The following is a 26,496-nucleotide window of genomic DNA, read 5'->3' as shown; positions in this document are numbered from 1 at the left end:
TGCTGAAAGTATATTCTTTTGAGTTTGGGTGAAATTTTCTGTAAATATCTGTTAGGTCCATTTGGTTTATAATCTCTATTAGATCCAATATTTCTCTTTTTGGTTTTTGTCTGGATGACCTGCCCATTGATGAGAGTAGGGTATTGAAGTCTCCTATTATTAGTGTGTGAGGGTCAATATGTGATTTAAGCTTTAGTATTTCTTTTAGAAAAGTGGTGCTCTTGTGTTTGGGGCATAGATGCTAAGAATTGAAATGTCAAAAAAAAAAAAAAGAATTGAAATGTCTTCTTGGTGTATATTTCCTTGGATTAGTATTAAGTGTCCTCCCCCTTCCTTTTTGATTAATTTTGGTTTGAAGTCTATTTTGTTAGATACTTGTTTTTTAGGTCCATTTGCTTGGACTACCTTTTTCCAACATTTTACCCTGAGGTGATGTCTATCCTTGATATTGAGATATGTTTCTTGGATGCAGCAGAAGAATGGGTCCTGTTTTTTCATCTATTCTGTTAGTCTGTGTCTTTTTATTAGGGAATTGAAACCATTGATTTTGAAAGATATCAGTGACCAGTGATTGTTGATTCCTGTTATTTTTGTTGTTGGAGTGGTATTTGTGTGTGAAATTGTGTGTGCTTCACTTCCTTTGGTTTTGCTGATGTGAGATTATTTCCTGTGTTTTCATAGGTGTAGTTAACCTTCTTATGTTGGAATTTTCCTTCTAGCACCTTCTGTAGTGCTGGATTTATAGATAGATATTGTTTAAGTTTGACTTTATCATGGAATACCTTATTTTCTCCATTTATGGTGATTGAAAAATTTGTTGTGTATAGTAGTCTGGGCTGGCATCTGTGGTTTCTTAGAGTCTGCAGTACATCTGTCCAGGCCCTTCTGGCTTTTAGAGTCTTCATTGAAAAATCAGATGTAATTCTAATAGGTCTGCCTTTATATGTTACTTAGACTATTTCCTTTACAGATTTTAATAATCTTTCTTTGTTATGTATGTTTAATTTATTGAAGCAAGGGGACTTGCTTTTCTGGTCCAATCTATTTAGTGTTCTCTATTCTATTCTTCTGTACTGTGATAGGCATCTCCTTTTTTTTTCTCTCTCTGTGTAGCCTTGGCTGTCCTGGAGCTGGCTCAGTAGACCAGACTAGCCTCAAACTCACAGAGATCAGCCTGCCTCTGCCTCTTGAGTGCTGGGATTAAAGTAGTGTACCATTAACACCTGGTGGCATCTCCTTCTTTAGGTTACAAAAAATTTCTTCTATGATTTTGTTGAAAATATTTTCTGGGCCTTTGAGCTGGGATTCTTCTCCTTCCTCTATTTTTAGTATTCTTAGGTTTGGTCTTTTTATAGTGTCCTAGATTTCCTGGACGTTTTGTGTCAGGAATTTTTTTTTGTTTTATGTTAAACATTTTTTGACTGATGCATTCATTTCCTCTATTGTATCTTAAATGCCTCGAGATTCTCTCTTCCATTTCTTGTATTCTATTGGTGAAGCATGCCTCTGTCGTTCTTGTTCAAATTCCTAAATTTTTTAATTTTAGTATTCCCTCAGTTTTTGTTTTCTTTATTGCCTCTGGCTTAGGATTTCTGTTGCTGTGAAGAAACACTATGACCACAGGAACTCTTATAAAGGAAAACATTTAATGGGGTGGCTTACATTTTCAGAGCGTTAGTCCATTGTCATCATGGTGGGACATGGCAGTGTGCAGGCAGACATGGTGCTAGAGAAGTAGCTGGGAGTCTTACATCTTGTGGCAACAAGAAGTGAACTGAGACACTGGGCGATATCTTGAGCATATATGAGACCTCAAAACCTGCTCCCACAGTGACACACTTTCTCCAAAAAGACCACACCTACTCCATCAAGGCCACACTTCCTAATAGTGCCACTTCCTTTGGGGGCAATTTTCTTTCAAATCATGACAGATTCTATTTCCATTTTCAGGTCTTGAATAGTTTTATTCATTTCTTTCAACTGTTTGTTTTTTTCTTAGCTTCCTTGAAGGGATTTATTGATTTCCTTCAATTTTTTTGTTTTATGTTTTCCTGGTTTTCTTTTTCTTTTTCTTTTAAGATAGGGTTTCTCTGTGTAGTTTTGGTGCCTGTCCTGGATCTCACTCTGTAGACCAGGCTGACCTCGAACTCACAAAGAGATCTGCCTGGCTCTGTTTCCCAAGTGCTGGGATTAAATGTGTGCACCACCGCCACCCAGCTTTCCTGGGTTTCTTTAAGGGATTTGTTCATTCCCTTTTTAAGGACCTCTACCAGAATCTACATATAGTTGGTTTTAAGGTCTTTTTCTTGTGCTTCAGCTATGTTGGAATATTCAGGGCTTGCTGTAGTAGGATAGCTGGGCTCTAGTGGAAACATAGTGCCCTGGCTGTTATTGATTTGTGTTCTTATGTTGTCAGTTTGGCATCTGGATTTGGGGTGATTATAGGTCTAGGTGCTGATTTCTGGGTTTGTCTTTGTTGGGTGGGTGTTTTGTTCTTTGTTTTCGGTTTCGTTTCTGGAGTTTTGAGATTATGATGGCTGTTTTGCTGGCATGCTAGGCTGGTGTGTTCTTAGGGAATGGCTGCTGGTGTTGGATGCTGGGATGCAGCCAGGAGTTGTGGGAGGGATATGGTCTGTGAGATTCACAGGAGGTGTGGAGAGCAGGGAAGAGAGGCTGCAGCTGATATTCTTTTGCAGAGCTAGGGATAAGCCTGAGGGATTGGGTCTGCTTGGGGGAACAGAGAGTGGAGAAGTTCTGTGGGCAGGCTACCTGGTCTTTTGGCAGGTGTGGCCTGTGTTTGACTCATATTTTTTGCTTTATATATTTGATATCCCTTTCTGTTCTTTGCTTCCATCTGGGCATTTTCTGTTGGCCTATCTTCAAGAAGCCTATCTTGTTAGCAAGCCATTTAATGGAATTCCAAAACTTGTAATTTTTAGTTCTGTATTTTCATCTCAATTTGTGCAGAACATAAATTCCAAGGCTCTGTTGAAATTCTATTTGTTCATCTTCTGTTTGTGTTTCCAATTAGTCATAAGCCTTAAAGAAACCCTTTTCTGATAAGCTCAGTGCTATGTCACTTGTATATCTTGAGGTTTTTCTGTTTTTGTTTTTTCTTTCTTTCTGTTGTTTACATGATATTTTGTCTCTTTGCAAGTCTCATATTTTGGATTGAATGTGGAGATCCTGTATCTTTCTTAAGAGATGGATGAAATCTGTCTCTGTCTCTATTTGTCTTTGTGGTGAGTAGCATGACAGTGATCTCTTCAATTTAGTCAATGACTGAGCTAAGTCTAAGGTTTGACTTTGGCTGTGCCCCTTTTGATTCTTACTGCTTTATGATATGGCCACCCAGACTTTCAACCTAATACCATGGAGTGACATTTCGATTCTTGTGTCAAGTTCTGAATTCTGTAACTTATTACAACTTTATTTCTTCCTCTATTGGTTGCTTTCTGCAAACTGACAGAAAGGCCCTGTTGCTGAAGAAAATGTGTACATAACCCACTGAACACAGATAAGTTGAGCTGGTGCATACTTAGAGCCATCACCCCCACTGACTAATGTTCATGGCACTAATGTACATGGAAGGTACTCTGCACACTACCAGAAGAGAAAGGTAAACACTAACCCAGCTATAAACCCAGATCTACAATGATGATCTGCCTGCAAGATTTGCTGGTGCAATAGTGGCACAAAGTTGTGGGATTAACCAGCCGCTATTTGATTGGAATTAAGGTCCACTCCCTGAGATGGAACCCATTCCAGACACTGCACGGGTGGCCAAGACCCTGAAACTAGATAGCCCATGGACCTAGGAGAAAACCAGATACTACTCTTGCTAAAGGAAGGTAACAGTAAAATGACCCCTAATGACATTTTGCTATACTTAGGTCAGTATCTTACTCAGTTATCATCTGAGAAGCTTCTTTCTGCAATAGATGGGAACAAATACAGAAACCCACAATTGAACATATTACAGAGAGCAAGAGACCTTGGAACACTCAGTCCCAAATGGTATATCTCCATCAGATCCCTCTCCTCAAGGCTCAGGAAACTGTACAAAAGGGGATGGAATGAGTGCAAGAGCTAGTAGAGATGGAAGACATGAAGGAAACAAGGCCTTTCTAGGCACATCAGGACTGACTCACATACGAACGCACAGACTGTGGCAGCATGCACAGGGCCTGCACAGGTCTAACCCAGATGGGGTCTCAGTGCTGAGAGGCGAAGTAGACATAAGCCCTACCCCTAACCCAGAACTATCTCAAATTCAAACTGCTTCAAAGGAAGAGTTCGTTTTCTCCCATCAAGTCTAATTTACTTAGGGGCAGACCATATGCCTAGCAGTAGATGGCCAACACAAAATAAACTCTGGTATTTTTGGATTTGTTTTTTGGTCTTTTGTGCTTATTCTTTGGTTCTTTTTTTTTTTATGATTTTTGGTCCTTTTTATTATTTTATTTGTTTTTTTTTTTAGATGTCTTGTAGATGTAACCAACCGTCTTATTAAATAAGAAACACAGAAACAATGTAAAAGAGAAAGCCGAGAGGTCAGAGCTCAGAGCTAAAATCTCACCCTTCCTCCTGCTGTCCCAGCTTCGCGAAAAGAGACCTACTTCCTCTCGGTTCGTATTTTTAAAGTATGTTGTTCTGCCTTCTCATTGGTTGTAAACCCAAACACATGACTGCCTCGTCACTGTCTGAATGTACAGCCCCCTAGGTCTTAAAGGCATATGTCTCCAATGCTGGCTGTATCCCTGAACACACAGAGATCTTATGGGATTAAAGGCGTGTGCCACCACCGCCACACTCTTGCTATGGCTCTAATAGCTCTGACCCTGAACACACAGATATCTATGGGATTAAAGGCGTGTGCCACCACCGCCACACTCTTGCTATGGCTCTAATAGCTCTGACCCCCAGACAACTTTATTTATTAACATACAATCAAATTAATATTTCAGTACAAATCAAAATAATATTTCAATACAATTAGATTACCACCACATTTCCCCTTTTCTATTTTAATAAAAAGAAAAAAAGCAAAAGGTTATGACTAACAAAAGAAAAACTATATACAAAAGTACAATAACTATATACAATATATACAAGTAATAAATACCTAAACAGGTATTTGACGAATCAGAGAAAATAATTCCATTATCTATCCTATTTTGATAATTCCAAGATGTATCTAATGCACTTTCTATCCTAATTAATTTTCAACTATAACTAACTAATCTTCAACCATAACTAACTAATCTTCAACTCCCTCAGAGACCCAAGAAGGGAATAATAGTAGCTAACAAAAATAAAAACAGGAAGTGCATGCAAGCAACTTCCAAAAAAATTTTGTGAGTTGACAGAAACAGCCAGCTGCCTGGGCAGTCACCTGAGGTTTCTCCGCAGTGTTGGGGCATCATCTTCAGCCTATAGGCTTAGTGTATCTGACAGACTCATTTGTGAAGTAGGATGTACACAAGGTCAACAGTTCAACCTCACATTGGGTGAGAGCAGTCCACGTACCAGAAACACCTGAATTCCACTAGTGTCCTGTCATGATTCAGGATTTTAAATTCTGGAAATTGTTGACAGTTTTTTAATTCAGCTGTCCATTCTTCTTGGCTGTATATATGGCTTCATCTCAGCATCCCCTTCTTCTCCACATCCCTCTATTAAATGCCAGTCTACTTTTGAGAGGCATGAGCTTTCAGCTGCTGTTCCATTGTACAACAGAATCCATCGGCCCTCTGCCTGTTAAGCTGCCTTCGAAGAAAAGGGCACCGTACCTTTTCCGGATGCGAAGGCCACTTCAGGGATGGGGCCATATTGTCCTGGCCTCAGAAGATGCCTTTTGATAAAGCCATAACCACACTTGTTTTGGCAAGAATTAGTAGTCCCTTGTTTCGTGATCTGTCTGTCCATTTTGTCCTGTTGATTCGAGGATACTTTGTTGTCCAGTGGCTAACTTTTGCCAGAATGAAAGTTGACTCCATATGCAGTTTCTTCAATGCCCATATTTTCTCTAAAGTAGATTGGTACTGCCAGGAGCCGACATGTCTCAAAAAAGAAAAATTTTCTAAGTTATTAAAACATTTTAAATGCCATATTCTGTAGATCTCTGAAGGGTTTGAAGATGACCTGTCTAAAACATCTCTGCTCAATTTTTAAAACATATCCAATATGACTACAAGTTCTATGATAATGTCTAACTACTAGCTTTCATTTCTTTATATCCTAATAGTTGATAATAATAACATTCAAGGATCAGAAATTTGCATTACATTGTTAAATGGATGGAATAAATACAATTAGAAATATACATATAGCATTTTCTAACAATATCAGTTTCAAATTTGTGTACAATATAAAACAATTCAATCCAATGTAAAGTATTTAAAACTAGTAATTGTCTTTCTCTTTTCTTTCTTTTCTTTTTCTTTCTTTCTTTCCTTCCTTCCTTCCTTCCTTCCTTCCTTCCTTCCTTCCTTCCTTCCTTCCTTCCTTCTTTCTTTCTTTCTTTCTTTCTTTTTTTTTTTTTTTTTAAACAAGAACCTTAAATCTAATCTCCTTTGCTTAGCCTTTTTCCTAACCCTTGACAATAACTTGTAACCAACCCCCCTAAATACTGAAAATTATCCCAGACCCAGAACCCATTAAAAAGACCAAAAAACCACCTGCCCCACACCACCTCTTTGGGAATGTGGGCGTCGTATTCTTAAAATTGCTTCCTGCTGGGTATGGGCGAAGTTTTCTTTATCCTGAAAGAAAAATTTTAGGTTAATTGTCAAATTCTAGGAGAGGTAACTATATCCTTCATTATCCAGTCTGTGTATAATGCCAAAGTTGAGGGTTTATCTCAAGTCCTTATTCAAGTAGTCTTTGAGACTGGATCATCTCAGCTAGTCATCTCAAAATTGCTCTGAGCACCTTGTAGTTCAAAGCTGATCTGTGGATGATGTTTGTCAGCTTAATGATATTATTATTGTCCACGTGGAATTGTTGTTGTTGTGGGGCCCCATCTTCTTTCTGGAGACTTCAGTTGATATTAGGCCTGGCCGTGATTTCCTGCAGAAAACTGATAAGAGACTCGAACACAAAAACATATATATGCAGCTAGCCTTTTTTCTAGAATTAGTTAGTACTCTATGTGACCATTCATATCTTAACAAAGTTTAAAATGTATATATATATATTAATCTTGTAAATTTTGATATAAAATTTATACTTTGAGAAAAGTTTAAAGAATCAGAATAGAATCAAAGAGTTGAGATTAGTAATAGAATAGTCCCTTAATTAATTTTGCTTTTGTCCTGTACCATAGCAGAAGATGGCTCTTATTCTGGCATGATACAGGGAGTTTGCATTTTCCTTTTAACAACATGCTTGATTTTAAAGAAGGAGAGAGCCATTCTCCAACTCCAAAGTCAGCTTTAAATTTTAATTGAACTGGGACTGTTAGAAGACCAATAGTGTTAAATCTTTAGAGAAAAGCAGAAACAAACATTTAGGAAGACATAAAATTTTTTTTTTTAGATAATATATACCCATACACCGTTTCACTCTGTTTCTTGGGATAGATGATTTGTCCCTTTTCTTCAGTTGTCTCATTTGTCCAGTGTTCTTCAGATTGCTTAACCTTCATTCTCCTAAAAGACAAAAACAAAAACTTTTCCCCAAGACTAATTTTGGGGATGTTCCTTTTTGGCAAGTTATTATCTGATGAAATGAAAAGGCATGTTTTATTGATACAAGTTAGTTTAAATTGGATGTTCATGCTGGTTGATGAACTATCACCTCCTCTAATTAAGAGGTCTCTCTTGTTCAAATCGAACCTTTATCAATTTTGATGGTACCCACAGCTTATCTTCTCCTGTAGAAACAAAAGCAAAACCACGTCCCCAATGTAATACATACCCTGGTTTCCATTCTGAGGTCAGCACATCCTTAAAGTATATAGGCTGATTTAATTCTGTAGTTTTTTCTATTATCCAATGTCTCTCTGCAGCTGTTGTTCCTTTCTCATTGGCATTCAGAAAATTCAAAGTTAGAAGAGCATTATGCAGTCTATTTCTGGGGGTTTTTGTTACCCATTTCTGTTTATTTAGCATATCCTTTAGAGTTCTGTTTGATCTTTCTATAACTGCTTGGCCTGTAGGATTATGTGGTATGCCTGTAATATGCTTTATATTGTAATAAGCAAAAAACTGTTTCATTTTAACAGAGACATATGATGGAGCATTGTCAGTTTTGATTTGTGCAGGTATACCCATGATGGCCATAACTTCTAGCAAATGAGTGATTACAGAATCAGCTTTTTCAGAACTCAAAGCAGTTGCCCATTGAAATCCTGAATAAGTATCGATAGTGTGGTGTACATATTTCAATTTTCCAAATTCTGCAAAGTGAAACACGTCCATCTGCCAGATTTCATTTCTCTGAGTACCCTTTGGGTTACATCCTGCTGGTAATGGCGTCTGATTGTAGAAGGAACAAGTAGGACATTTCTTTATTATTTCTTTGGCTTGTTGCCAGGTTATGGAAAAATCCTTTTTTAAACCTTTACTATTAACGTGATGTTTTTTATGAAATTCTGAGGCCTCCAGCACATTTCCTATCAATAATTTATCAATCTCTTCATTGCCTTGTGCTAGAGGGCCTGGCAGACCAGTATGGGATCGAATGTGAGTTATATATAAAGGATGATTCCTTTTCCTGATTGTATCTTGTAATTGAATAAATAGTGAAGTTAATTCTGAAGCATCAGGGATAAATTCTGCAGTCTCAATATGTAACACCACTCTTTCAGCATACTGAGAGTCAGTTACTATGTTGAGAGGTTCTGAAAAATCCATTAATACCAACAGAATAGCATACAATTCTGATTTTTGCACTGAATTATACGGACTTTGAACCACTTTACTTAAATTTTCTGATTTGTAACCTGCCTTTCCTTCTTTGTTGGCATCTGTATAAAATGTACGAACTCCAGATATGGGTTTTTGCCGTACAATTCGAGGCAAGATCCATTCAGCTCTCTTTATAAGATCAATTCTATTGCTTTTGGGATATTTGCTGTTAATTTCTCCCAAAAAATTACTGCAAGCTCTTTGCCAAGGTTCACTTTCTGTCCATAATTTTTCAATGTCCTCCTTAGTTAATGGTACGACAATTTCTGCTGGGTCTATGCCTGCTAATTGACGAAGTCTCATTTTTCCTTTGTAAATCAAGTCAGAGATTTTTTCCACATAAGTTTTTAATTTTTTATTTGGTTTATTTGGTAAAAATATCCATTCCAATATAATATCTTCCCTCTGCATTAATATTCCAGTAGGAGAACGCCTAGAAGGTAAGATAACCAAAATGCAATCCAGCTTTGGATCAATACGATTCACGTGTCCTTCATGCACTTTCTTTTCTACCAAGGCTAATTCTTTCTCAGCTTCAGGTGATAATTCTCTTGGACTATTTAAGTCCTTGTCACCTTCTAAGGTTTTGAACAAATTAGTCAGTTCATCATTTTTTACCCCAACAATAGTTCGTAGATGAGAAATATCTCCAAATAATCTTTGAAAGTCATTAAGAGTCTGTAGTCTATCTCTCCGAATTTGCACCTTTTGGGGTCTAATTTTTTGTAGCTCTATTTTATATCCTAAATAATTAATAGAATCTCCTCTTTGTATCTTTTCAGGAGCAATTTGTAATCCCCAGCAAGGCAAAATTTTCTTTACTTCTTCAAACATTATTTCTAAAGTATCTGCATTTGAGTCAGCTAGTAAAATATCGTCCATATAATGATAAATTATAGATTTAGGAAATTTTTTACGTATCACTTCCAATGGCTGTTGTACAAAATATTGGCACAGAGTTGGGCTATTCAACATTCCCTGTGGGAGGACCCTCCATTGAAATCTTTTAACCGGTTGAGAATTATTATAAGTAGGCACTGTAAAAGCAAATCTTTCTCTGTCTTTTTCTTGTAAGGGTATTGAAAAGAAACAGTCTTTTAAATCAATAACTATGAGAGGCCATCCTTTTGGTAACAGAGTAGGCAAAGGCATCCCAGATTGTAGAGAACCCATTGGCTGAATTACTTTGTTAATTGCCCTAAGGTCTGTTACCATTCTCCATTTACCAGATTTCTTTTTAATAACAAATACAGGAGAATTCCAAGGGCTGGTTGATTCTTCAATATGCTGAGCATTTAACTGTTCTTCTACCAGCTCTTCTAAAGCCTGGAGTTTCTCTGTTGTTAAAGGCCATTGCTGGACCCATACAGGCTTGTCTGTTAACCATTTTAAAGGTAGAGCTGTTGGTGTCTTTGGAAGATCATCAGTTATTGTGCCCTGTTCTTGTATAATATGGATGGCTGGTGACCACTCATTAGAACAATATCTTCTAATATTTCTCTCAGTAACATGTGCTAGTTTATGATTTGTTTCTGAGATTGGAGGGATGTTAATCTGAGTATTCCATTGTTGCAACAAGTCTCGACCCCACAGGTTCATAGTTATGTTAGCCACATATGGTTTTAATTTTCCTCTCTGTCCTTCTGGACCTATACATTCGAGCCATCTTGCACTCTGTTTCACCTGAGATAATGTCCCAATTCCTAACAGTTGAACGTTTACCTCCTGAAGAGGCCAAGTTGGATGCCAAAATTCTGGTGCAATTATGGTAACGTCCGCACCTGTGTCTACCAGACCAGACAACAAAACACCATTTATTTTTATCGTTAATTTTGGTCTTTGTTCATTAATAGAAGTTTGCCAAAAAATTTTCTTTATGTTTTCTCCTGAATTTTCTATTCTCTCTGTTTCATCATTCTGACCAGCATGATTTATTCCAATAGGCATTTGGTTATTTAATCGCTCTCCAGAGCAGGCATTTCCTCTATGGCTGCTGGAAAGGTTTGAACTGGATTTGCACTGGGGGCCTGCCTGAGGCCCCTCTGGGAGTTTCCCGAAGACTGAGGCAAAGGATTACCCTGTCTGTCCTTTGTTGATCTACATTCGTTGGTCCAGTGTTTTCCCTTACCACACCTTCTGCATACTCCAGAAGGAAGGGGCATTCTGTTGCCATTGTTCCTTGAAGAAACATTGTTTCTGGAAATGACGTGTCTACAGTCCCTTTTCAAATGTCCTTGCTTTCCACATCCAAAACATCTAACACTCCTCAAACCTTTTGAAATTACTTCTCCTACCCATGTATCATCATGCTCATCAGCTTCAACATTAATTGTTTCTCTAATCCAATCTTCCATAGGTGCAGATCTTGCCCTTAATGGCCTGATTATTCTTTTGCATGCTGCATTCGCATTCTCAAAGGCCAAAGATTCAATTATTGCCTTACCAGCTTCTGAATCCGAGACCGTTCTCTTTACTGCTGAAGCCAGTCTTTGTAAAAAATCTGTAAAAGACTCTTTTGGGCCTTGCTTCACCTTTGTAAATGACTCAGATTTTTTTCCTGGTTCCTCAACTTTGTCCCATGCATTCAAGGCTGCCGTTCAACATAAAATTAGGGTTTGGACATCATATAAACATTGTGCTTGTGCTGAAGCATATTGGCCTTCGCCCATAAGCTGATCCTGGCAAACTTGTACTCCTTTATCCCTCCATTGTTTTTCTATGTTTTTAGCCTCCTCCTTAAACCAAGTCAGAAATTGAAGTCTCTGGCTGGGTTCCAGAACACCTTGTGCGAGGTCCCGCCAGTCCTGTGGTACTATCCTATTATATGTTGACCAAGTGTTTAACATTTGCTTTACATATGGGGAATGCATGCCATAAGATACTATTGCCTCCTTAAACCTTTTTAAATCCAACATTTCAATTGGAGCCCAAGTATTTTGTGTAGCCATTTGATCAGGCATCTGCTGTACTGTTACAGGATAAATTAAGGGTGACTGTGTGAAAACAGGCTTTCTTTCTGCAACCTTATGATCCCGACTTGAAACAACTTCACTGTTAATTTCTTCTGTCTGAATTTTTACAGGTTTAACAAGTTCTTCTAACGCTGTTATCCTGGCACTTAAATTGACTATCTTTTTAAATATTAAAATGTGGATTATTATAGTGATGAGGTGCATAATTCCACCAATACTAATATTATATAGTTGTTCCATTGCCAGACTGCCTAAAATTTCGAACAAAAACCAATTTTCTTCCAATGTACACATAAAACCCATTTGTTTTTTAATGTGGAAAAAAATTCTCTTTTAGATAGTTTCCTTTAAAATATCTGATATATTATGACTTACCAAATCTGCGTAGAACAGTAGAAATCCGAGGGGATTTTCAAAGCAGCCACCTAGTGTCCCAGGTGTAAATCCAGAGAGAGAGAGAGAGAGAGAGAGAGAGAGAGAGAGAGAGAGAGAGAGAGAGAGAGAGGAAAGAGAGAACGCACAAGAAAGCGTAGCCGGCTAAAGCTTAAATGCAGCCACGTGTTCCCTCTTGTGCCGAGTCAAGGCTTGGGTCTGGCTTCCTTAAGCTCCGACCACGTGCGTTGGCTTTACAGGCAGGGCCCTGTTTGGCAGGGCAGGTCTGAGTTGTTTGTAGCACCGGCTTTAGGCAAGCTGCTCACAGACCTAGGCCTGGGCTAGAAGTTGCTACCCGGACTAGGACGCCAGCAGCTCGGACTAAGAAGCCGATCGCCGCCGGCCGCCGTGTGCCGCTGCTGCCGCCGCCGCCGCCGCCGCCGCCGCCGCCGCGGGCCGCCTGCCGCCCTTGCGGGAAAGCGGACCTGCCGCCAAGCCAAGCAGTTTTTAATGGATTCTTATCACGTTGGGCGCCAGATGTAGATGTAACCAACCGTCTTATTAAATAAGAAACACAGAAACAATGTAAAAGAGAAAGCCGAGAGGTCAGAGCTCAGAGCTAAAATCTCACCCTTCCTCCTGCTGTCCCAGCTTCGCGAAAAGAGACCTACTTCCTCTCGGTTCGTATTTTTAAAGTATGTTGTTCTGCCTTCTCATTGGTTGTAAACCCAAACACATGACTGCCTCGTCACTGTCTGAATGTACAGCCCCCTAGGTCTTAAAGGCATATGTCTCCAATGCTGGCTGTATCCCTGAACACACAGAGATCTTATGGGATTAAAGGCGTGTGCCACCACCGCCACACTCTTGCTATGGCTCTAATAGCTCTGACCCTGAACACACAGATATCTATGGGATTAAAGGCGTGTGCCACCACCGCCACACTCTTGCTATGGCTCTAATAGCTCTGACCCCCAGACAACTTTATTTATTAACATACAATCAAATTAATATTTCAGTACAAATCAAAATAATATTTCAATACAATTAGATTACCACCACAATGTCTGTTTGTATTCTAATGAGAGAGAGAGAAAGAAAGGGTGTGGATTTTGGTGGGTGAGGAAGTGGAGGTGATTAGGAAGGAGTTGAGGGGGACTATACTCAGAATATATTGTATGAAAAACTGTTTTCAATTAATAAAAAGATTTTATCTGCTGAGGACAAAACAAAACAAAACAAAAGTAAACAAAGAGTCCCTAAAATTATTCTGCTTCTTTAGGCCTTTTTTTTTTTTTAAAAAAAATTTTTTATTTGCTTAGTTTATAGGTTAAGAATTCAAATTTGTTGAGGGGATAATTCTATTTATTTTCTTCCAGTTTCTCCTCAATAGGTTTCTAATCTTTTATGTCTCATTTAAATAACTTAAGGTTCATAAAACTGTCAAAAGCAGATTTCTTTACTGCCTCTTAGTCCTGGTCTTCTGCTTGACTCCTTTCCTGGGAATTTGAGCCTACTCTGCACAGATGTGGCAAATGCCTTGTGAGCATAAGAAGTGACTGAAGAGTATTGGCTCACTCCTCCTCATTCCCTCTCTTCTCCAATATCTTGTCCCTTAATTTCTGGTTCCTTGAGCATCTCCTAGTTAACTGAGAAAGAACATCAGACAGGAGGCCTTTAGGGGATCAGTCTAGATTGGAGCATAGGGAAAGGAGAGATTCAAGAATGAGTTCTCCAGCAAAAGAGAGTCCAATAAAAAAAGGGAAATCTTAATGTACTACCAGACTTATAAGTCAAGATTATTTGTAAAGTTAAAGTTATACCAACACTGTGTAATGGTTCTCAAAAACAAAGCATTTGCAATCCATGCAAAACAATTACAGTTATAGAACAGAATATATACTATCATCCTGTCAGTATAAAATTCATGTTTACAGTTGGAAAAGGGCAGGAAAATAAATAAAAAAGCAAGAGAGTTAATGTCTAATTTACTTTTTGTTAAGATGTAAACTAAAAACATGATCATACTATTTATATAAGTAATATTTAGAAAAAGTAAAGTGGTATATTTAGAGGAGGAGAAAGGAGAAGAGGTATGATATAGTGAGGTGTGGAGAGGAGGACAGATTGATTATAGTAGGAATTATATTTATTTAAACTTGATGTCAAGGAAGCAGCAATATCATATTTACAAATATGGGCCTACCTTTAGAAAATTAATAACAAATATTCACAAAAGATCCTGATGAGTTTCTTTGTAAAAATTAGAGTGAGAAATAAAAAAAGTAAAGTGTTCAGAAATGTTAGGTACTATAAATTTTTTCTTGAGTTTCAGATGTTCCTCATGGTATTTTTTGTGACATTGTTGCTTATTCCCTCCATAGCTAGCAATAGCTAAGAACCAAATGTGACATTAACTGTTTCTAGGAATTTGCTAGGAACAACACTGCCCATAAAAGTTAAGAGTTATTTCCATGTCTTCCAAGGAATGAAACAAGAGCAAAAACTACTACACCATTGCAACTGTCATTCATTAAGCATGAAATATATGCCAAATCATGTCATGATTTTTTCATAAACATTTTTTATTTGTCATATTTTTGTTTTTATCATTCTTTTTACTTTTTCTTCCTTTTCTCTTTTGTCCTACCATTAAGAATCAGAGACTAGAGATAATGTAATAGATAATAAATATTTCTGTATTCCTTTTTTATAGAGTGGGGCACAATAGCAGAAAAAGAAAATAGAAAAATAAATTCAGGAAACTCAGAGATTCTCAAAGCAGGGTGAACATAAGCAATGAAGTTTCACCAAAGTGTCACTCAAGATTGACAGTAGCCTTATACACGGGGAGGGAGGAATGGAAGCCAAAAAAGGAAGAGATAGTTTATGTTAATAACTATATGCTAGGTTTAAATTCGTTATCTTTCTGTTTATTTGTCCTATCTGTTCTTTGTCTGCTTTGTTGATGATGTTGTTGTTTTTATTATTCTCATGAACTGATTTAGGATAACCAGGTATTTTTTCAGGGTTCAGTTGTACTCTGTTGGTTCACTTGGTATGTCTTATATGGAATTTCTGTCTATGTTTTTGGTAGTTGCTGTAGGATGTAATATATGTCTTTACCTTATCAGAGTCTATTTTTAAATATTATTTTTCCATTTCCCATTTAATGTAAGGTTCTTTTAACAGTATGCTTCATTTCCCTCATTGGTCTTTAAGGCATTATTAACATACAGTTCACTTCTCCATTTTATAACTTCCATGATTGCAATTCCTTTGTCTCTTTCTCCTCCTCTTCCTTTTCTCCCTCCTCCATCTCACTTTAAAGTTACCTTTTGAAGAAATTAACAAATGATAAAAATCTTATATTTACCACTTCACATGCTCTGTTTCTTTATGTAGACCCAGATTTTCATCAGATTTTATAGTTTCTGTGACAAAAAAACCCTCTCTTTAATATTTCTTACAGTTCAGTTTTACTGATAATGCTTTCTCTTAGATTTTGTCTAAAACAGTCTTAGGAGTCCTTTGGTTTTGAAGGATGTAGAGTTGTAGGCATACAGTTTCTTCTTCAGCACCAGAAAGCCATTTTTCCATTGTCTGCTTGCTTACATGGTTTATGTGAGAAGTCTGTGGTCGTTCTGTTGTTTTGTGTCTTTTCGTTCACCCGTTTCTTTTAAGATTTTTAGCTTCTTTTTATTATTTGTTTTCAGTAACTCGAACACATTTCTGACAGATGTTTTTGTGCTGCTTGTTTTTACTCATATTGGTGTAATACTTAAGTGGACAAACAGACTTAGGAACTAATTTCCATCAGGTTTGTAATTACTATTAATTGTAGTTTCTGATGTACTACTTCATTAATTACAATATAGGCTCCCTCAAAGGGAAACATTTTAAACATTTTTGTTCTTAGTAAATACATATCAAATGAAACATATGGTTGGAAATTGCTTAGACCATGCAGCATTTCCAATATTGTTAAATTTTTGTGAAAAAAATTCTATTACTTTTCTGGGCCAATTGATTATTTTATTTAATAGTCACATTTCTCTTCCCTTTTAAAAGTTTATTTTCTCCATTTTGGTACAACTTAAACATTAAAAAAATGTTACTCATCATTAAACATTAAAAAATATGTTATTTCTCATTAGTTGAATAGTCAAGTTACTCTATTCATTAAAGAACTAGAATGAGATAGTACTGTTTCATAGCTTTTAGAGTGTCCTAAATATGAATTTTTTGAGGAAGCAATATATTTCTGTCTTTGTTTCTTTGGTGATGATTGGGACTATGTCAGATCATCAGTGTTTTTAGTTCAGGGTTAATATGTGTAGAGTATCAGCTTCCCTATGGAAGTAATCTGACCCCTGCTAGGTTGAGTGATGAACGTATCCTGGAACAAAGGTAGGTTTTTTTTTTTGTCTTTTTTGGGTTTTCGAGACAGGGTTACTCTGTGTAGCTTTGCAGCTTTCCTGGAACTCACTCTGTAGACCAGGCTGCCCTCGAACTCACAGAGATCCACTTGTCTCTGCCTCCAGAGTGCTGGGATTAAAGGCATGTGCCACCACCACCTGGCTAAAGATAGGTTTCTTATAGATTGCGGTCTTAGATCTCTTGACCCTTTATGGTCTGTTCGTTCCTGTATTGAACTAATCACATAGCCTTGGTGACCGTAGCTTTTTCAGAGAGATGTCTCTCACCGTGTTAAGTTTCATGAAAAAAAAATTAACATTATTGAAGTAGTGTTTCTTAAACTTTTATTTTTTCATTGTTAATTTTATTGTTTGAGTTTTATTAGCATTCATTCTGTTCAATTTTAAGACCTTATTTTAAGACCTTTCTTGACCTAAATTCATATAGATAATTTTTCCTAGGTTTGATCGTCTTTCAGTCTTAAGAATAAAACCAGTTTTGTATTATTTTTATAGTTGACCATATATTTGTCTTCTTGGTTCAGGTATTAAGAAAAATTATTAACTATAGTGGATACTAAGGTGCCTCTGTGTGGGTTGATCACAAAACTACTACTATGACCACTAACCTTACCTGATCTTGGAACAAAAGGGGCCATCTAGGAAGGCTGTCTGTGCACTAAGGCAGGCTGTTGGGAATGGCGCTAGTCGTAGGGTCTAGATGCTGACATTTGAAAATGATTTCTTGGTGGAGCATCTGTGGCCTCAAAAATTATGAATTGTCTTAAAATTTCTTTTCAAGGGAAGGACCATATGAGAGGGAGGGTAAACAAAATATTTTGTTTATAATTTGCTGTAAAGATGATTTATTACAGTTTAATATTAAACAGCTCTGTAGACCCAAAATTTATCTCACTTGGTTCTAACTGGTGTTTCTCTCTGACACATGGTGTGAATCAACTGTCCTTCCAACTTGAAAGAGCAGAGAGTTCACTGACGCAATCCTTTGTTCTAGGGGAATTGTTTCCATTGTGCCTTCAAAAGGGAGGGATATGAAAAGCCTTGACTCATGACAAGTTCTTTCCAAGTTAGACACAGTTGGGGGCTGAACGCTGGCCTGAGGAAGTGAGGTCTATTTCCTCAACTGTCTTAAAGGTTGAACATTAACCTTTTCACATCCTCTTTAAAAAACTGCACACCAGAAACTTTCCACTCACGTGTTTCTGCTTTCCAGGGTTCTTCCTTAGCTCCTAGAAGTTGCTTGAGTTTCTTTCCTTTTCATATTGAATCTGCTTTGAGAAGGTTGAATGATAAAAGTCACTGTCATGAAAAGTCTCAAAAAACTATGATAAATAGTTAGTAAATCATAGGTTAATAATAACAGTTGAATGTGTGTAGCAATATATAAAAACATTGAAAGATTTCATCTGAATATAAGTGCCATACATAGCATGATATGACTGTGAATAAGATGTCATTTTGTTGTTTTTTGTAGAAGCCAAGTAACCAGGACAGAGATGTTACATTCCTTGTCTGTGCTTTTGCTTTAGTATTGCTAATGTATACAGAATGGATTGTGTACCTGCCACTGTTGTTAGTGCTTCATTTAGCCACATGAAAAGTGGTAGCTATTTTTAATCTGAATTTCCCTGAGCTGGAATTTGACGTATAGAAAAAGCTCAATAACTTGCCCATGGTCACCAGCTAATAAGTAACAGAAACAAGACTTGAATCTAAGAAATCTGGCTTTGTAGCTGGTGCTCTTGATCATTGAGCCTCATGGCCCGTTTTTGTTATTCTTTAAGAATAGACTGCACTGGAACTTGTCCTCAGAGTGGAAACTTACACTGAATTGTACTTATATATAGGATATTTGAATAATTTGAGGTTTTTTTTTTACCATAGACTAGGGAAGGAGAGGCCAGGACCTAGTATATGTAGTGTTTTGAGGGCAAAATTAAGACAATGATGAAAATTATAAGAAAGCAAACTTTGGTTTTAAGAACTTTGCAATTGCTGTTGATGTGGGATTGGTTGCACTGTAGTGAATGGACTTTTTGCTAAATGTGGCAGCTGGACTAGTAGTTGATAGATTTGGAAAAACTTGTCATGCTGTGAAATTGGACTGTATCACCTCTGAGATTCATTCTTTTCTATATATTGCTGTGCTAAACAGAAGTCATTAAAATAATTATTCTTTGGGCTTTCCTCAAAGGATGCAAAAAAAGAAAATAAAAGAGAGGCCTATTTGATATCTAATGGGAATGTGTGTTGGTTTAACTTTGGTCTAAGACATGAAAGTTTAATTTTTTTTAAACTTTAATTCCCCACCCCTTCCACATGCACTCATGCGTTTTCTTTTTAAGACAGACTCACTCACTGTGTAGTCCTGGCTAGCTTTGAACATGTGATTCTCTTGCTTCTTCTGTCTCTTGGGTTCTGGGATTATAGGCTTGTGCCAACATAGCCCATGAAGTTTTTAAAAATAGTTTTATGCTGTTGAAAAGTTTTTGTAGATAATGTGAATGAACTAGGATGCAAGAGAAAGGCCTATGTTTCTAGTGTACAAGTTAGGTTTCTTAGGAACAGACAAGAGATTCCATCATAGCAACCACTGGAGCTCTTTCTTTCCCCACTCCCTTCTGAGAAATAATGAAAGCACACTAATTCAATTAATTTTGAGATTATGATCAATAATAGGAAAGTAGATGAAAAAGACATTTCATTTTTATTTTGTATTTCTTAATAATTTATTTCTTAAGACAGTCTCATGTATTTCAGGCTGGCCTTAAGCTTAGTCAGTAGCTAAGGTTGAACTGATCTTGATATCTCCATCTCTCAAGTGCTGGATTATGGGGCCTTGCCACCAGCCTCGTTTATTCTGTGCTGGGCAACCCAAGGCTTCATGCACACTATATAAGCACTTTTAACAGTATCATCTCTCACCCCTGAGATCTGTTTTGTAGCCCTGTAACTTGTGACAATCTTCTTGCCTGTTACTCTTGGGATCTGGGATTACAGGTGTGTGCCACTACTCGAGGCTGCCATTCCATATTTCTTATTTTTATTTTATTTTAATAATTGTTAAAAATTAGGCCTCACATTAACCCCAAAATATTTGTTCCTGTTTACTGTTTATTTTAATTAACATCTTACTGGCATTTACTGTGAATCTAGTACTGTTCTAGATTCTTTAAATTTATTTTCTTTGTTCAATCATAAAAATAACACTTGTATATTTAAGTAAAATAATAGAAACACAGCTTAAAAAAATAAGAATTGTAGTCAGACATGGTGGTGTACACCTTTAATCCCAATACTCACTTGTCAGAGACAGAGGCTTGCCTGGTTTATATAGTGAGTTCCAGGCCAGGCAGGGTTAAAAACAAAAAACAAAAAATCAAAACTACAAAACAGCACCCCCCCCCAAAAAAAAGTGAGAGTTACATTTTTTTTTTTTTTTTTTTTTTTTTTTTTTTTTTGGTTTTTCAAGACAGGGTTTCTCTGTGTAGCTTTGCGCCTTTCCTGGGACTCACTTGGTAGTCCAGGCTGGCCTCGAACTCACAGAGATCCGCCTGGCTCTGCCTCCCGAGTGCTGGGATTAAAGGCGTGCGCCACCACCGCCCGGCATCGAGAGTTACATTTTTCTAGATATTTATTACTGTCCTTTCTATTCCCCTAGGAATGTAAATATTTGGATATATTTGCTGTTGAGTGAACGTATGGTTTACATATCTTATTGTTTTCATCTTGCTTTCTTTTCTACTCTTAAAAAAATCTTCTTTCCTCTCACCTTTTATTTTTCATTGTTATTGATAAAATTGTGGTATTTGTAGTAGTGATAAAGGAAACTATTTCTGTGTTTGAAGTCTTGGAAAGATTGCTTCATGTGCAAACTGGTGATAACTACTCCAGGAGGGTTATTGTCTTAGTCAGTGTTCTATTGCAAAGAAGAGACACCATGAACATAGCAACTCTTTTTTTTTTTTTTGAGAACAGGAAGATTTTTTTTTTTAAATGAAGACCAATGAAAATACAGAGTAATTAAAACAATGTTATTGCTACCTGATTCAATGAAAGGTAGTAAAATAGCTGGCTTGGCTACTCTATTAGCAAATCAAGACAAAGCTCACAACTAAACAGTTAACAACCAGGTCTCAGGTCAGTCAGTTCTCTAGGCAAGGACGTTTTATTCGGCCATCTTCAATGTGTGCTCAGCACCTCCTATCTGAGTATTCTGGGATGGAATCTCCTGTGTTTCTCCAAAACCATCTTCATAGGAGAGCGGGTCAATATTGCTCAGTTCAGTCTGACAGTTCTGTACCAATAATCCACCAAGCAGCCAAACAATGGGATGTAAAGAGGGGAAGACAATGTCATAAATCTTCAATGCATTTTGATGCTGGCAAGTCTTGGACTGTAATGTCCTTGATCATACTTCATGAGGTCACAGGACACCTTGACTGTGAACCTAAAACTTAAATTACTGAATGAATAGGGTACAGATAAGAGCATTCAGGTTCTTATCTGACCATAAATTTACAGCTGTCACATACTGGGAAGCCAGTGGTGAACCTGTTTTGACAGAGGTACATTTAGAAATGCAAAATTGCCTTTCTGATTCCACAAGACAACTATGGCCTTGGTCCCATTATGCTTCAAGTCAAGTTAGTCCCTGTGGTATAGATCCACTGAACACTATTTTGTTCCCAATGAATCACACAGTGTCTGAAACCATATGTTCTGGGACCCCGTGATGAAAGTCGCTCCCCCTAGACTTTCATTTCTCAGTATCCAGAAGCAGCCTTTTCCTATTTATTCCCAACACCAACAAAGTCTGCTCTCCGTCTCATAAACATAGCACATATGGCAGAACATAGCAACTCTTATGAAAGAAAACATTCAATTGGGGCTTGCTTACAATGTCAAGGTTTAGTCCATTATTCTCATGGCAGGGAGCATGGTGGCATGCAGGTAGACGTGGTGCTGGAGAAGTAGCAGAGAATTCTACCTCAAGATCCACAGTTAGAGGAAGAGAGAGACTCTGGGCTTGCCATGGGCTTTTGATACCTCAAAGCCTACTCCTAGTGACACACTTCCTCCAACAAGGTCACACCTCTTAATTCTTTTCAAATAGTGCCACTCCTGGATGACTGAGCATTCAAATATATGAGTCTATTCTTACTCAGACTACCACAGTTATATTTGAGGATAGCTGAGTTACTATATGTAAGATGTTCAGTTGACATCTTGAAAAAGATACTTCATTTTATTATTTAGAAATGGTGAGTTAGGGGTATCCTTTTCTGTTTGAGTGACATGGAATAGTAAGATTGCCTAGATTCAATTTCTGGATGGTCATATGATTAGTTTTTCTGTACTTTTTTCATGGCTAGCAATGTAACCCCCACCCCGATATTTTTTGAGCTGTTACACACTCACTTTGAACACAGGTGCACAGATACAGACATACTTGAAGGTCCCCCTCCCTGCAAATATACACACCCGAACCCAGTTTTCAATACCATGTTCAGGTGTAAGTTGATCGAGCTTTTCCTCCTGACGTGAGGTGAGAGTTCACTGGATACTCTTACAGTGATAGAAGGGCTTAATGGAGCTTTCAATCCAAGCCAGACTAAAGTAATAAAAATTGGTAGGTGACAGAACATTGAGGGTTGTCCCTGTCCCCTTTGTATGTCTGTGTTATGTGGGCCTGGTTGGGTATTGATGCTTATCATTATGATAGAGAGTTCTTGGCCACTTCACAGTCTTCCAGATACAAATCTTTAATAAACACCACACTGCCTTTCCCCTTAAAAAACAAAACTAAACTTTGTTTTTCTCTCCTTTGAGAGTTAACTTTGTAATTTGGAGTATATTACCATGCTGTTTGGAAGCTGCCTGACTGTTTCCATTGTTGCAGTCTGATTGTCCATGGTTTAATCATCAGTAGTTGTGAAGGAGGGTTTAAAAAAAAAAAAAAAAAGGCTGCAGGCTGCATAGTACCATAAAAAATTTCCACCTGGAAGCAATTTTTCCTAAAAGCCCTTAGGGACTGCTGTCACCCTCCCCCTCGATTGGCAGCAAGGACTAGAAACACCAGCTCCCCTTAGAGCCAGGCTTTTTTGCTCCCAGCTTTCAGAAGGGCTCTGGGAGAGCTAGGGAAATAACAAATTATTCCCAGACACTCTTCTGTAAGAAATCCCCGTGAGCCTTCTTTCTTCTTTTCCTTTGCTTCTTCCTGTATTAGCATTTTAGCTAAAATACAGATTATTTGCTGTAATAGGACTTGAATTTACTTTTTTAGTGAGAGTGTTTATTATCAACTCTAGTGCTTGTCCTAGTGGAAAGTTGAAAGATCTCTTGGGTCCTGCCATAGGTCCTTTATAATGCCTTCTCTGTGGAATGTAGGCATTGTTCCAGGTGTGAACTCTCAAGGAACTCAAGGTCCTGTGGGAGAGATAGACATGTAAATAAATCTTGTGTATGTGGTTTCAGTGTAGCACCCTTTCAAACATAAGAGCAAATGAACATTTTCAAGCAAAAGAATATTAACCCTTCGCCAGTGAATGTCCTTCCTTAATGGTGCCCATTCATTCTTGGGCCTGTTCTTTAGTGTAACTGGAGGATAGAATGAGGTGTTTGTTTAAGAGCTTTAGTGTAGTGGAGGGGGGAGGTTAGTAATTTTGGTGAAATTTACCCCAAACCACACATGGTTTCCTAATGTCAAGGTCATTTCAGATTTGTATTGTCAGTATGAGGGTTAAGTGTAAATGGTGATACCATGGCTGTGAAGAAATAACTCACCCTATACCACTCCAAATGAAAGGTAACCAAGTGTTTCAACAGATTTTAAAGTATATTCCCTCAAAAACGGACTATTACTGCTTTCTATAATGTTAAATTTGTTTTGTTTTTTCGAGAAAGGGTTTCTCTGTATAGCTATGGCGCCTTTCCTGGAACTCAGAGATCCGCCTGCCTTGCCTCCTGAATGCTGGGATTAAAGGCATGTGCCACCACTGCCTGACCTATAACATTAAATTTTTTTTATTACATTTATTTATACATGTCTATATGTGTGTAGCCTGGGTGGAGATCAGAGGGCGACTCGCCAGATTTGATTCTTTCCTTCTATTATATTGGTCTGAGGAATGGAATTCAGATTGTAAGCAGCAGGTGGTTTTACCTGCTGAGCCATCTTTCTGGCCCTGCCCATTTGCTTTTGATAGTAATTTTGTAATTCCCTCAGTCTTGGAATTAAATGTTTAGTATTCTTTTTGTTTTGGTTTAAATGTTTACTATTCTTTTTTCTTTCTTTCTTTTCTTCTCCTTTCTTTCTTTTCTTCTTTCTTCCTTTCTCTCTCTCCTTCCTTCCTTCCTTCCTTCCTTCCTTCCTTCCTTCCTTCCTTCCTTCCTTCCTTCCTTCCTTCCTTCCTTCCTTCCTTCCCTCTTTCTCTCTCTTTCTTTCTCTCTCTCCTTCCTTCCTTCCTTCCTTCCTTCCTTCCTTCCTTCCTTCCTTCCTTCCTTCCTTCCTTCCTTCTTTCTTTCTTTCTTTCTTTCTTTCTTTCTTTCTTTCTTTTCTTTGATACTTAAATTCTACTTTAAAAAACTATTACTTCTCAGAAGTCTTAGAAATATGGGTTAAGGAATATTTCTCTAGAGAAGATTTATGTTCAGTCAGTTATCTGTGGACACTGGGAAGGAGATTGCTTCTAAAATAAATAACAATTATTATTCTTGAGATGATGTTTTGCTATGTTTCCTGGGCTGGTCTTCAACTCCTCAGCTCAAGTGATTGATCCTTCTGCTTCTGACTTCCTTAATGCTGGGATGAAAGAAATGCATCTCCATACCTGGCCCTAAAATAAAGAATTTGACATTTTTTCTAGACTGCACAGATAGTAATAGTATGACTATGGGACTTGTTCTTTGGTTTAAAATGATTGAAAGTTTTTTGTTTTTTCCTCCTGCAATCAGAATCAGTACGAGAAGAGTAAGATTTCCTTGCAGGCTCCCTTAACCCTTCACTGAGATATCTTGGCTTTATTCTTTTTTGAGGTCCCCTCATTTGAGGGCTGGAGGCTGTCTCTCCTGTATATAACAAGAGTATGAAGGTGTAGGTGGTTAGCAGAACCTTGATTTCTTTTTTTCCTCCAGCAACTACAGATGTTCATGATTTTCTTTACTGAGAAGTTATGTACTAATGATCTAGAACCTTAATTTAGGTTATTAAGATTTATGAGTAGAACCGTTTTTCATAGTGTATCTAGTACTTTGCATTGCTCATAGAGACCATCATCTTATTTTGCTACTTTGTTCTCTATCTTTTTTTTTGGAGGGGGATGGAAACAACTTTATTATCTTTCCATCCCTCAGGGTCTTCAGTGTAAGGGACTTAATTATGGAGTTTTAAATTGCTCTGATTGGCTTGGACTCACTATGGAGACCAGGCTGGCCTTGAATTTGCAGTGGTCCTCCTACTTATGCCTTTGAATGCTGGGATTACAGGCATACACCACCCTGCCTGGTTTTCATGGTTTTTAAAATTAATTAATTGATTAATTAATTGATTGTTATTTCTTTAAAGACAGGATTTCACTATATCACAGATTCTCTTACTATGTAGCTCAGGATTCTTTTTCTTTTTCTTATGTCAGATGGGTAAAGTACCTGCCTTCATAATAAAGTTTGAGGGAGGTGTATGTCACACAATGATGTGAATACTTAATCATCATGCTTATGAACCAAAAAAAGATCCTGCTTCAAGTACTCTTATTTCTTATCTTATAATTAGCAACATGATTCAGCTAAAAAAAAAAAAGCAATGGAACAAATCTTTTTCTTTTAGCAAAAATTTGTACAAAGGACAAAAATGAAGCCACTGATAAACTTTGTTGAGCCTTTATATCTTCAGCTACTAATGATGATGATTTGTTCCAACAGGATATTACCATGGTATTAGTTATGACAGTCTCTGTATCCTTAATTTGGACTGTCCTTGTTTTCATTAGTTTATTTCATGTTTGATTTCTGTTGTTGATTTGTCTGATGTTTTGTGACAAATTCTCTTCTTCTGAGAATTTTCTAGTTGTATTTAATCCAAGCCACATTCTTTAATAGGCTCTTTGGCTAGGTGCCAACTGAGGCTGCCCCATCCTGTTTTTAACCTATACTTCTGAAAGTACCCACTCTTTCAAAAGAAGTGCTTCCCTTCTTGCCTGAGGCAGAATTCCCTCACTGCATTCTCTTGGTTGTCTGGGCTGTCTTGGTGAAGCCAGGTACATTGGGGTCTGCAAAGATAGAAGAGGATTGGAATATGTTTGCCGTCATGAGGTATCATAAAAACATTTTGATAATATATTAGTTGCTTTTTGTATTACTTTGATCAAATAGGTGACAAGAAGTAAGTTCAAGGTGGAAGGGTTTATTTTGGTTTACAGTTCAAGGGGATACAGTTCCATCATATTGGAGAAGGCAGGGTGGCAAAAGTAGAAGGCACTTGGTTGCATTGCACCACAGCCAGAAAATATAGTTACGAAATGTTAACCGTTCTAGTTGGTGGTGTGTACCTGGGAGAGTAGAGCCTAAAAATGAGGCGGACTGAAGTCTCATGCAATAGCCAACTTTATTCAGAGCACCAGAAAATTTATATTCTGAGGGTATTATTGAGGGTTGAGCAAGGGCATATGAGCAAAGGTCACATGACTTTAGGCTGTATACAGTCAGGAGGGCAAGTCATGCTTGGAAACATCATTCTGAATAATAATGGGTAAGATGATGGGTAATTAAAATAAAATCCACTCCTATTATTACACCTGGGAG

General features: G+C 37.5%; 1 protein-coding gene and 1 non-coding gene across 5 annotated transcripts in view; one reads left to right on the top strand and one right to left on the bottom strand.

Moving 5' to 3' along the window:
- The window catches only part of Exoc6b (exocyst complex component 6B), a 491,948-nt gene that overhangs the window by 48,156 nt on the left and 417,296 nt on the right, over positions 1–26,496 (top strand). The gene's annotated exons all lie outside the window — the stretch shown is intronic.
- Positions 25,326–25,430, bottom strand: LOC121828435 (small nucleolar RNA U13). The gene has a single exon (XR_006070904.1). It is a non-coding gene; the product is annotated as a small nucleolar RNA U13 (small nucleolar RNA).

The sequence above is a fragment of the Peromyscus maniculatus genome, chromosome 3 (genome assembly GCF_049852395.1).
Source record: "Peromyscus maniculatus bairdii isolate BWxNUB_F1_BW_parent chromosome 3, HU_Pman_BW_mat_3.1, whole genome shotgun sequence".
In the NCBI taxonomy this organism is placed as follows: domain Eukaryota; kingdom Metazoa; phylum Chordata; class Mammalia; order Rodentia; family Cricetidae; genus Peromyscus; species Peromyscus maniculatus.
Note: the sequence above shows the minus strand (reverse complement) of the source record. Positions and strands in the feature narration are given on the sequence as shown.